At 38.5% G+C, this 13073-nt stretch overlaps 1 long non-coding RNA gene across 1 annotated transcript; it reads right to left on the reverse strand.

Moving 5' to 3' along the window:
- Nucleotides 1–570: 570 nt before the first annotated feature.
- On the reverse strand, nucleotides 571–12993 carry LOC146385184 (uncharacterized). The gene is made up of 3 exons (XR_014800453.1): nucleotides 12345–12993; nucleotides 3771–3851; nucleotides 571–2219 (listed from the first exon to the last, which is right to left on the reverse strand). It is a non-coding gene; the product is annotated as an uncharacterized LOC146385184 (long non-coding RNA).
- Nucleotides 12994–13073: the final 80 nt, after the last annotated feature.

A 13073-nucleotide genomic window follows, 5' to 3' on the forward strand; every position in this document is an offset into this window, starting at 1 on the left:
GTTGGTGAGCTTATTTTTCAACCAGCTGAGTCATCCATGTCATTTTGATCTCAGTTAACCTGTTATGAACCTGCTTAAAGAAAAGGCTGGCCTGTTTGTCACGGTCAAGGGTCATTTTAACAGCTTCCCATTAAAAGTATGTGTCTCACTTTGGAGAAAAAAATTAAAAAACAATATGTCCTGATAGAGACTATCATGACTTTTTGTCTTTTATTATATGTTTTCTGTTTTATCCCCAAACGATTAATTTGCAGCATAAAGGACACTTTATGTACAGAATATAGCAGCTTGCTTGAATTTATTACAAGACATGTCCTAATCTATTTGTTAGAGTGACTGTTAACCCAAAGAGCTAGCCTCACCATTTATGTAGAAGAAAAATGCCCTACTAATAGTTTGGAAAGAATTATAGTGGTGGTTACTAAAAAGGGGGACAAAACACCCTTGTTCTTCTAAAAATGGTTTTAAGGTTTAATAGAACCTTCCTGAAAATAAGACTACTAAAGAACAAATGGAAGCTTATACTCCTTGTTGTTTAATGTCCACTGGAACACACCTTGCTTCATTTTCTGTTGGAAAAACAGGGGTTCATTCAGAAACTATAATTTATCAACAGTTAAGTGATTTGTGTACATACACTTTTCATTAGGTTCGCCTTGCTAGTACTGGCTTAGTTCCACGTTTACCTTCAAAACAGCCTTAATCTTCAAGGCACAGAGTCTGGTCCATGTTGACATGATACGATCACACAACTGCAGATTTGTCGGCTGCACATCCGTAATACAAATCTCCTGTTCCACAGTATCCCAGAGGTTTTCTGCTGGATTGAGACTTTCTGTCTATGGAGGCTATTTGAGTACAGTGAACTCAAGAAACCACTTTGAGATGATCTGAGCTTTGTGAGCTTAGATAATCTCAAATCATTTGGTAAATTATACTGCTGGAAGCAGCAATCAGAAGATGTGCACGCTGAGGTCATAATGGGATGAATGAGGTCAGCAACAATATTCAGACAGGCTGGGGAGTTTAAACAATGCTATGCTGATATAGCTAATCCACTTTAATGTTTTATATAAAGAAGAACATGTTTTATAGAAATGTTCTTCTGCATACCTTGGCTGTAACAAGTGTAACGACTAAGTTACTCTTGCCTTGGCAAGGGATCTTAACCCATCAAAAACCTACAGCAATTCTCTTAGAAACAAAACGTTAAATGGTGCATAGTAATGATGGGTGGGGCAATAAGGCCTGGGTGGGATAATAAAGGAAATGAGGGAACTACAGCAAGACTGGCATGGATGTAGGGTAATAATGAGCAACATTTTCTCTTATCATGTTATAATGAGCTCACTCTCTGCCAGCAAGGATGTAACACGATGCTTCTAGTCAGCCGGTAGCTAAGCAGCTAATGAATGAGACAGTTATTGTGGAGCATGAATTTTTGGTGCTGTTTTGTTTTACTATTATGAGCACATGACCATGAATGGAATTTAATTCCCCTGCAGCATCCGTCTTACAACAATGGATCAACAAGGAGTAACCCTCACTGGACAGCATGAACAGATGATTTCTTTTATTATTTACCTTGGAGAACTTTTAGAGAAACATGTGCTGCCATAATGAATATACTAGCACAGATGTCAAGATGGCCTCCATCTTTACGGTTTGTTTGTTAATAAAATCATGTGAAATCTTTTGTGTTTCAGCATAACTGAGAATCTTAAGTGTGATGTGGCCACTTGGCAGCTGTGATGCTTACGTTGTTTCTTCTTTTTCCTCTTGTAAATTACTACCGCTACCATTCCTGATACTTCTCTGACCCACTACCCCACCCACAGTGTTATCAAGAAGCAGCAGTTCCTCATAATCAAGGAGACGAGTTTACAAGCTAAAATTAGCCCCTCATTCTATCTGATGGCTCAGCGGGAATGATGGATGCCATGGGTGGGGGAGGACCACAGTGATATAGGATGCTATAACTTTCATGTCGTCTCCAAAAAAAATAAAATTAAAAATTAAAAAAGAGGTTTTCCTTGAGTAATTTGGTCGAGGTGGCTCCCTTGGGTGTTCCAGCCAATATGAAAAGTGGAAAAAAAGAAAAATTGAGAGTCAGACATCCCACATTGCTTCCTCCCGCCGTCCTGATTTGAGGGTAGTTAGATGGAGACAGACAACGTATGAGTCACCAGCCCAGCCCCCACCTCATCTCCTCTGTGAGACTGTAAAAGAATGATATAGAAAGAGGAAATATCACAACCCAGCTGCCTGTCAGCAACCCTGATAATTCCACCAACTTCAGTGTAATGCATCGTGTCAGCTTAACCACAAATGTCACACTTCTATAAAAATTAAGCAGAATGGCCACATAATAAGCATACATTATATTTTTGTGTATGCGTTTGTGTGCAGAGGCATGGTCCACCTTAAGAGATTACATTGTACAGTTCTTACCCACGCACTGATAATCTGTCATTGCACATTATACAAGATGAAATATGAACCTGGACGGTGTTTTAGGCAGTAAGTTGCTGATATTTTGGGTCAGCTTCTTGTCACACACGTAGTGATCTTTGCACCTCTGAAAATACTAAATAGCTATGGCAACCTTAATCTTCTTAAAACATCTACCTTTAAGCAAAACAAATATTTTGGTAATAAACATATTTGCATTCTTTACAGTTTTACTTTTCTTTACTGGACAGAAGCTAACAACCAGTCAGCGATGAGAAATCAAAATCACTTTTTTTTTTTCTTTTTTTTTTGCATTAATGTATCAACAGCTAGGTAAGCAGCCCTTTTTCTTAGAAATGCTTAATGAAGTTTGTTGTTATGCCACCATGATTAGTCCTTTTCCTCTGCCATTATCAAACTTATAATGCACAGTTCTTCTGTTATGTAGAAACTGATGCAGCAGAAATAGTGATACTGGCTTCATATTTTTTTATTTTACTTGTCCTTTCATATCAAAAACTGGCTTACATTTTACCCAAAATGCAACAGTATTGTGCATTTATACCCTAGAGCCACTACAGCCTCAAGCAGAGCGTAGGAATCCGTCTAGAAAACAGACTGTAATTTGAGGCACAGTCTAGGTGTAATAGTGTAATTTTCCTTTAAACACTGGAGGTGCAGAGCCACAGCTGTAACCAACTGGGCGCTGGTGATGTGGATGTTACCGAGCTATCATCTCACCGTATTCAGAATAAAGACAACCCTCCCTGCAAATTTTATTTTATGTTATCTTTTTTTTGTATTTCTGCGATGCATTGACAGCTGCTCCCAGTGATAACAGCCTGTGTTTGTACTGATGCTTTATATACTGCACTATGTGTGTGTGTGCGCGTGCATGCATGGGAGTGTGTGTGTGTCTGTGACGGTAATGTCCATACCTACTTCCTGTGACGTGGGTGCTCCCCAGCCATCATCCACTCCCAGCGCTCCTATCTACATCTTTCCATCCCTGCCTAGGTTTTTCCATCCGTGAGCATGCAGGTGCGTGTATATGAGTCCATGTGTGTATTTAAAGTGCAGAAGTGCTATGCGTAAGGTCCCAGTGAGTTTAATTCCAGCTGAGTGGATTTGGCTTTGTGCCTCCCACACAGGTGATGAGAGAATAGGATGGGGAGGCAGAGCAGAGTGAGGAAGCAGGCTGGACAACAGGGGATGAGGAAAGATATTGGAAGTAAAAGACAAAAGGGGGGAGACAGATGGAGGGGAGAGTTTGGGAATGACTCCTAAGTAAATGAGAAAAAAAAACCGTATCTCTGCACCTGTGGATGGGAAGACTTCAGATATCGTTTCCTATGAAGGTCAGGTCCTGTTTGCTTCGATGATGAGCCACAGTTCTTATGCTATTGAAAAGTAAAAAACAACATTGCAAGGTTAAAAGGTTGCTTTGTGTTTGCTAACTTGTATTTTTCCAGTGGAAAAACATTTGTATGTCTGAATACTTTCTATTTATGGTCATTGTGTGTTTATCAGTGTTGCAATTCCATTCAAATCAACCAAAATATTGTATTAGATGTATTATTGTTACTTTTGGTGAAGCTGACAATTTACTGTTCAGTCTACATTCCTGCCTTTACCTATGGCCAAGAGCAACTGGCAGTGACCAAAAATATATGACTACAGTTACAAGCGGCTCAAACGAGTATTCTCCAAAGGGTGTTTGGGCTCACCCTGCAGAGTCAGGGCATCGGTCCAGTGACTTGACTTCCACCGGTGTGGTGCTCTCGCAGAACTAGTTTTGTCTTGGTGCTTTTTTGTTTGTTTGTTTTGTAGCTCAGCCTACATTTCAGGAAAATTGAACATTGTGTCGTTCTATATGACATGTTGGAAAAGGTGAACTGTAGCAATCCTCATGGACATCTCTTTATTAAGGCTTTTCAAACTGTCCAATACAAGAAGACCCAGGGCCAGATCCAAGCCTTATTGGATAAATTGTCTCTGAGCTGCTTGGGAATCCAGCATGTGGTGATGTACTGCTACTGAGATTCATCTAATTGTGGTCAAAACAGCTAATTGCATAATTTCTGTGCATGACTACTCAGATGCTGACCTGAGTTAATGTCTGAAATATAAACAAATATTGTTATACTGTAAACGGAGTCTGTTTCATGCAAAGAGAATGCCACAACATTACTAGTAATTTCATTTTTCCACTTTCTGCTCTTTCGTAATTACTGAAGTTTTACACCGATTCTACAGCTCAGTGAAAAATATTTCTTCATCTTTGGTTGTCAGTGACCCGAGGCCTCACTGCTTGCACATCTACAGCTACGTATGAAACACACAATGAGCTGCAGGTGCAGACATTTGATTTCCGGCAGGAATATGCTTACACTTGCAAGGAAACACATTTCCTAGATTAACAAAGTTTGTTGTCTGCTTGATAAGTATCCAGCAGCAGAAGGCTGTTTTGCCAACAAATCTGTTTAATTTACAGGCAAAACAGCCTTTGTTAGCTGTAACTGTACAGAAGACATGGAAGAAGGCACTGGCATGCCTAAACAACAACTTTCACTTCCTCTGCACTTCAAAGCTTCTTGAAATGAGTAAATTTAAATGAAACTTCAATAGAAAACTTTATTATCTGAAAGTGTTTGTAGCAATTATTTGTCTTCCATGTATTATATCTCTTATCAGAGTGCGAGTGATGGGGAACTCTGACAAAAGCACAGCCTCCTGGGAAACACTCTTAAAAAAAACCCTATGATATTAAAAGCTTTCTTCTGCTTTTCACACAACGCAGGTTCTTTTTCTGTATTCGCCCATTGATCCAGCTGGCTGACATAGTGCCACAGGCTTACAGTGATATTTACTGCCTCCTCAAAATAACATACTGTCAGGCTAACCAGCTACTTCTCAGTACTCTGTGTGTTTATTTTTCTTCTGGCTTCCTTCCTCTTTCTCTTCTGTGACCCACTATACTGACGGGAGGGGAAGACAGATAACAATATAGTGAAATATACAGTTATTTATAGATGCTCAAATGAACTTGAACACAAAGCTGAAAAGGAAGGCTTTGCAGAGGTATTGTTTTATATACAAGGAGGATGTGTTCAAATGATGGTGAACAGCCAAGCCGATAGCTGCAGTGTACTTTGTACTATTTTCACTGATTACAGGCAGTGAGGCTGGGTTACTGTCATATTTCTGCCCAAATGCTCTACAGCACATTCACAGAAAGAGGGCATAATAACAAATTTAGAAAGAAATACATGTTTCTGGCACAACAACAGAGATCAGTTTTCTTTTGCTCTGAGAAAAGAAAGAGCCGATACAAGAGATTGCTCTTGTCGGTGTTACAAACATAGTCCAAGATTATTTACTATTTCTGTTTAATGTGAACTGTAACCAATAATACACCGTGCAGCTCTGATTTCATTAACTTTTAACTTTTTCTATCTAAAGAAGTAATAACACTCACATTCAAACTTTTGACATTATACATTGATAATGAAACTGCAGAGCAGCTACACCTCCACTTGCAAAAGCAAAGAACAAACATGCAGTGATTTACACAGTAGCTAAAAACAGAATGTGCTAGATATGAAAGGTGCTAAATATAAAATGTGTATGCAAGGTATGGTAATAAGGTATTGAGGTAGCATGCAGTAATTCTAGTCAGAGGAGTATTATTGAGGGTACGGATATTGCGGATATTAGTGCAAACTAAAAACAGGACCACCTTGCCTGGTGGAACAGTCTGGGAATTATTAATCTAAGAATTTTTGGTCAACAGTTACAGTTTAGGGTACTTAGTATTTGACAAGCTTTGGCACAAACAACAACAGCCAACAAGAGTCCTACAACATGACAGTTTAGACTTTAGAAACAGCAGAGATCATGTTTATTTTGGCAACAATACCCAAGACCAAATTGACTTTCTATGGAGCAAAGGCAGGTCAAATCTGCAGTCTGTTTACAGCCCCCTGAAAAAAGACTCTAGGATCATCACTGAATAAGATAGATTTACAATTGTCCTGTTTTTATTTGTTGACAAGAAAAACATAGAGAATAATAATCACTTTGTGTTTTAACTCCTCTGGCTATTTACTTTAAACTTGCTGAAAGAGTTTAAAGTAATTTCAGAAGTGAAATAACCTGAACTTATTGAACTGACTTGGAAAAAAGGTCAAAGAAAGTCACCCCTGCTCTTCACTGCACAAGAGAGCAGAATGCATTGATTCTGCCATTTTAGGTACGAGAAGCTGGCTAGTTCACAAGCCAGGAAATGGCTACACCTTTTTGTTTGGGGACATATTACTTTTTTATCACGTGTTCCTATTTCATCTTTGCTTCGAGTAACTTACTCATTTCAGTCTAGGAAGTGCAGATAAAGGTTATGGGTTTCAGTGCAGTAGTGTGCTGGGTTTCATGTGAGTCTGTGTAAGTGTGAATGTAAAGCACGTAGCCAGCTTTCTTTGATTACCATCTGTTGTGGTAGCTTTCACAGGTCTGCTGGTGGGTATTTTAAGAGATGCGAGAAGTGTGGGCTCTGCTGTAAACCTCCTCTTCAATAATCAGGTCATGCTGTGATTCACAGTACAGTACAGAATGTAATTCTGCTCTACTTGGACATCAAGTTACAGCATACTGATAATTGGACGTTTTGTCTGGACACAATGAGTAAAAAAAATAAAATTATCAGTTGGGTTTGTTTTTCTTTATATCTCCAGCATCACAGAGTCGCACAAGAAAACCCCAGGCACCACAATAAATTCACTAAGTTCCCTTACCTCTGAAGTATAAAAAGGGCAAGCCAAATTAGTCACCGCATGAAGCGTCAATTCAGTGGAAATTTCACAGAAGATCAGAAGCGATTGTTTTTTTCTTTTGAACAATCATAAAAGGTAAATTCGTTTCTGCTTATCATGCACAACAATCTGTCTCTCTCTCTCCTTCTTTTCCTCTGTATCTCTCCCTCTTCTTCCATGTCTTGCCTAAGAGTTTGGCTCGCCTCAAAAAGTCACGGCATGACGATCGGTGGTGGGTGGAAACAGTGGGTGAGTCAAGACTTTGAAGTGTTTGTGTGTGTGTGTGTTCAGCATGTGTCATCTGGGCCATCATATCATGACTTGAACCCATGAATACCAAACATTCCTGTTTCATACTGAATTTGGCAGACGCTGCTTTACTGGAGAACTGGATGTGATGCGATTTGACTGCATAGTTACCCACAACACTGAAATGTGTTGTTGCTGCTGACTCTGAGTATTCTCTGCATTAACAAGAGCCAGCATGTAATAACATGTCATCAGCAACCCCAGAAATATTACCAATACCACTATTGAGAAATCCTTCATTGTCAATGCTTCTTGTAAATAAGTCTCTTAACACTTTTGAAGATTCCAGCCTAATATGGTAACACTTTGTCTGTCTTGTAAGAGGGACCCTCCTCTCGTAACTAAAATAAAGAATTTAATTGTAGAGATTGTGTAGCTTTCTGGAGCTAATATGCCACTTTGAGTAATAGAAATGGGTTATCAAACTATTATTGGACATTGGTATTCCAGTAAGAATAACACTACCAGTTTCCCAGTAAAAAGAAATACAAAAAAATAAAATATTATAAATCGAAAAGATTGAATAGGACATTAAAATGAAAGCGATTCAGGCAAATTATGAAGCCAAATAATCCATTTATAGCTAATTTATAAAGCCAAATGCTATAATCAGTTACCAAGAGAACCATAAAAGTTCCAGCAAGCATAAAAAAAAACAATATCAAAACACTTTAGTATAAAAGCTAATTCATTGTTTAAAGTTTACCCAAACCTATAGATCAAAACGTTGGTAAAATCAATTCAGAAGCCAAATAATCTTCTTTTTCTTTTTCTTCTTTGGAGGTCACCACAGGAGATCATCTGCCTCCTTCTCATCCTATCCTCCTCTATCTCCTCTAGCCTCCTCTATCTCCTCTAGCCTCCTCTATCTCCTCTATCCTCCTCTATCTCTCCCACCCTCTTCATTTCCTCCTTCACTACATCCATTAACCTCCTCTGAGGTCTTCCTTTTTTCCTCCTCCCTGGCAGCTCCATCATCAATTAAAAAAAAACTAAATAACCTAAACTTTTAATTCAAAAAGAAAACCATAAGATCAAAGCAAAAAAAATGTATCATTCAGCAGTCAGAAATCCTCAGCAAGAAGTTCCCACATTTTGCACCACGTTTACATTCATTGGAGACCAAGGTGAAAAATATGAAGTTAACTTAAATGTGATTTTTGGGGGAGTACAAGAAAAAAAAGAGTTTGCTGATGCTAATGATGATAAACCTTTAAACTTAGAGTACTTTTTAATGTTAATGATTAAATGCAACAGGGGGGCATACGCTTTTTTTGGCTTCTGAATTCGAGCATACCAGAAGAAGTCTGAGAAACACTAGTTGATTAGTTCATTGTGAAGGCATTTTTTTAAATATAATTCTGTGGGTGGCATTACCAGAAGTTACTCTATTAAATTTCTGATTTTAGATTTAGACAAAAGGCCAATCTTTTAGTCATTTTGCTAGAAGAGTGGAATTCCAGCCTGCTTCACTCCATGGTCAGCTGAGTGGTAGGTGAGTAATGTGGGACTTATTGGGAAACTGCATCACAATCTGGAGCCTCTGTCAGCAAACCAGGAAGCACCTGTGGAGCCGAGAAAGGAGGAAGGGTGAGTGGGGGCGAGAGGGGTACACGTTCCTGCGAAGGCAACCTATTGTGTAGGAGTTCTTTTTAGAAGTCACGTGTAAAAAGGGACATTCTGAACAGGAAGTGGCTTTCCATACATATGCTGTGTGGCCAACACTTATTGTCCAGGGTATATATAAAAAAATTAATTCTTGTTCAAGCACAAAAACACACACGGCGCAGTTCTGTCAACAAATGATGTAAAGAAGCATTTCTAGATCCTCAATTTTGGATTAGGTCTCACCAATAAAACAGTAAGAAATCATACTCAGCCACACTTAAGGTAGAACAACTGTTTTCCCAGAGTCAGTAAATCACAAAACAGTGTGGTCAGGTTACAGTAAACACATAAGGAAGTGGACAAACCCCAAACCTTAAGTTCAAAGTTTAGAAAAGCACTAAACACCATAGATTGCTGACATTTTAAAATGGTGGACAGAAAAGACTATCACTGTGAAGATAGACACAAAGCCTTGTGCCTTAAATGTTTTGTATTTTACAACCAACAATCCAACATTCAGACAAACTAAAAAGCTAATCTCTTTAGCAAAATTCAAACTTGTGTCTTTTTAAAGTTATAGTACTTCATCCAGACGGGGAGTTAGATGAAATAATAAGTAATTTGTGAGGAGGAGATGTTCTTCCTGTTTCTGTTCCCACAGTTCTTCTTAACTTTATTTCTGTATTTATATTAATTAGTTTGTGTGTGTAATCTATTTTGAATCTGATTTTGTTGACTGTAACAGAAGCACAGTAGTTGTGCATGCTTTAACAATTCAATTAAATCTTGAGCATCAAAATTAATTCCGATTATAGGTCGCTGTGCAAGCAACACTGTGGTTTAAAAGCTGCCTGCCTGCTTCCTTAATGTATTATCTATAACACATAGCCAATTATATACTGAAGCAATCCTATTAGAGTGATATGTATGGACATAGACCATCCATGTGAGAGAGCAAGAGCAGAGAGATGGAAGGAAAGAGATGAGGAGAAAGGCCAGAGATCATACGTCTTGTTTACCTGGCTCGCATGGGTCCACTGTTGTTATTTACAGCTACTCTAACAAAACCCATAATAAAATGAGGGCTCGGAAACGGATGGCGGGCCTCCCCACTCATCAGCAGTGATGTCACAAGCCAAGATTAGACCAGACCATATGGCACGCTGCCTGCTGTCACCTCTAATCCTCTGCTGCCATTCCAGCATCTATCTATCTATCTATCTATCTATCTATCTATCTATCTATCTATCTATCTATCTATCTATCTATCTATCTATCTATCTATCTATCTATCTATCTATCTAGGCTAGGTCCTTTTCTCTCTGTCATGGGTCACATAGAGATAGTTTTGTTTTTGTTCTTTCACAGTGTCAGTCCATCTGTGTCTGTCACTGCGTCTGTTTCACTGTCTGCGCGTTTGTCATATTTCTGTTGTTGACTGCTGCTCTGTTTTGCTCTGTTTGTTCCCACTCATTCATGCAGCAGACACAACATGATGTAACACCTATTTGTTAGGTTCATTTACCCAAAGAGGCTGTCCGTGTCCCATCTTTACATTATGTACGGCTGGTTTGTTAAAGTGTTATACATAACACTTGACTAATTTCTATGCTTTTCTCATCTTTAGCAGATTCAGAAAAACAACAAAGTCACCAATGAACGTATTCTACTTCAGGATGTTGGTTCTTCTTTTGCATGTACTCATACACCAAGTATGACATACATTCAATCCAAAAAGGTTTCGGTTGGATTAAGGGCTGCAGACAGTCACAGCTACATATTGAAATCCAAAAGTGCAAACGTAAACAAAACTCATACACAGTCCTGAGCAGTGTGTCAGGATTGTTTGCATGTCATGTGAGTGTAGGCAGTGTGACGTTTAAACTTGTTAATTCATTTGCGGGATTAGGATTTTAAGACCAGGGATGTTGGGAGGATATAACGCTGGTTCACTGGGTTTTACGTGGTAAGCGGAAGTTAGAGGTTGTGTTTGTCAGCTACTTTGTCTGAGCTCTCTATGACATTCCCTACATTGCTGAATACTACGTGGAAGATTATTCTCACGTAGCCTTTAGAAAAAAAAAGAAAACAAAACTCTTCTTTAGGTATTTACAGTAGAGTAGGTGTGGTACTCACAAACATGCACCGTATGAACCATTTTCTTTTGCTCTTGGTGTAAATGTTGTTACTTGTAAGCCTTGTGATGAGTTATGTGAATTTGTTTTGCATTTATTTCTTAATTGTTTGGCATATTTTTAAAACTGCATTTGAAGCTCTCAGCTCTAAAGATGTAGTTTAGAGCTGAAGTTTACTACAGTATGACATTATTGGAATGTCTTTAGTACGTCCACAGATCTGCAAAGACCCCTGCATAATGTCGAAAGTAATCAATACTTAAAAAATTACTTTGGGTACAATCAGTGCATCATTTGATTTTAAATATCTTAAAGGTACTTGTTTCTTAGAAATAGTAAATAGCAGGATAATTTTTAAATAATTTTCTTTACAACTTGTTAAAATGAAGAAATCATGCAGCTATAGTGTTGCAAATAAACATAAAGTAGTAGTGTAAAAAAAAAACATAGATTAATATAACTTAAAGATTTTATAGTAACTTGCCGTTATCTATCTGCCTGTAAGTTACTGAGAAATTTACTGCAGTTTTACTGAATGTTGCTTCCCCATTGAACTTTACTTACTGATAATTATGTTAGGTTAAAAACTACACTCAAGATCGAGAACAATAACATGGGAAATTTTGCCACATTACGCAAAAACTCGTGGGCAGTGTTATGAAGTGCTACCTCTGTGTGATAACATTTTGCTTTGACAACATTTGAGATATCAGTTAAAGCAACTGAGAAGAATTCTTTCTGGATATTTGATGTGATGGGTTTGGTGCGGACTTTTGTCATTCTGCTTCCACTTCATTGATACCAACATTCATTGAAATCATTTCATATTCATATAGCACTTTTGTAGTCTTACTGACTGCTCAAAGTACTTCAGACTACATGTCACATTTAACCATGCATTCATAGAGTGGGCTACTTTGTTCACTCTGGTGAAAACATTCAAACTCCTCAAAGAAAGGCCCCAGCAAGGGTATGAACCAGGAACCTTCTAATCCAGAGCAGCAGATATAATCAGATTTCACAGCTGACTCACAATTGCGTCTCTTGTTTAAGGTCGCTTGATTGTGTCCTGTAGAGGAAAATCATGTTGGATAAACTGCTGCCTGAAAATCAGACAATAAAAAAAACATTAAAAACACATGAAAAGGGCATACTTTTACGAACGCACAGCTCTAAATTGCAAAAACAACTACATGATGTTTTTGTTAACAAGTTTAGATGAAAAAGAGGAAAAAGAATACTTATAATGCTCATACTTAACTAAGCTTTAGTTAGCCAGACAAAAGAAAGCAGTAAAAGGCACAGCCATATTGTGTGAGAGGTAGTACAAGGAAATAATCCACAAGAGGCAGTTAATGAAATGATAGTTGCACCTCTATTTCAGACATTTTGTATGGTTGTCGTTTAATAGGCTGGATTTAGTAAGGTGCACATTTGTGTTGCACTCGTATTTCTGGATGTTATGGTTGATACCCTTCCTCCAAAACGCTTCATCTTTTTTTGGCCGTGTGGGACCCTTTCGTTTTATTTTGTGCAGTGAGCTGTAGGGTCATCCCTTTAAAGCGTCTGCCTCTGTGTCCTTTCAATGGTCACTGAACACGAAGTGGAACCTGAAAATAATGAAAGGACAGGTGTAGGTGCAGGCAGAGGACACTCTGAGTAATGGCTGAATCAAACTCACCGCAGTTGTAATCGGGGTTTCGTGTTTACAAGGGCCGCGGGAGGAGTCACACAGTCGAGTCAGAGCTGTGGGCGTGTTTTC

The sequence above is a fragment of the Perissodus microlepis genome, chromosome 6 (assembly GCF_051167445.1).
Source record: "Perissodus microlepis isolate ML-2025 ecotype Zambia chromosome 6, ASM5116744v1, whole genome shotgun sequence".
In the NCBI taxonomy this organism is placed as follows: domain Eukaryota; kingdom Metazoa; phylum Chordata; class Actinopteri; order Cichliformes; family Cichlidae; genus Perissodus; species Perissodus microlepis.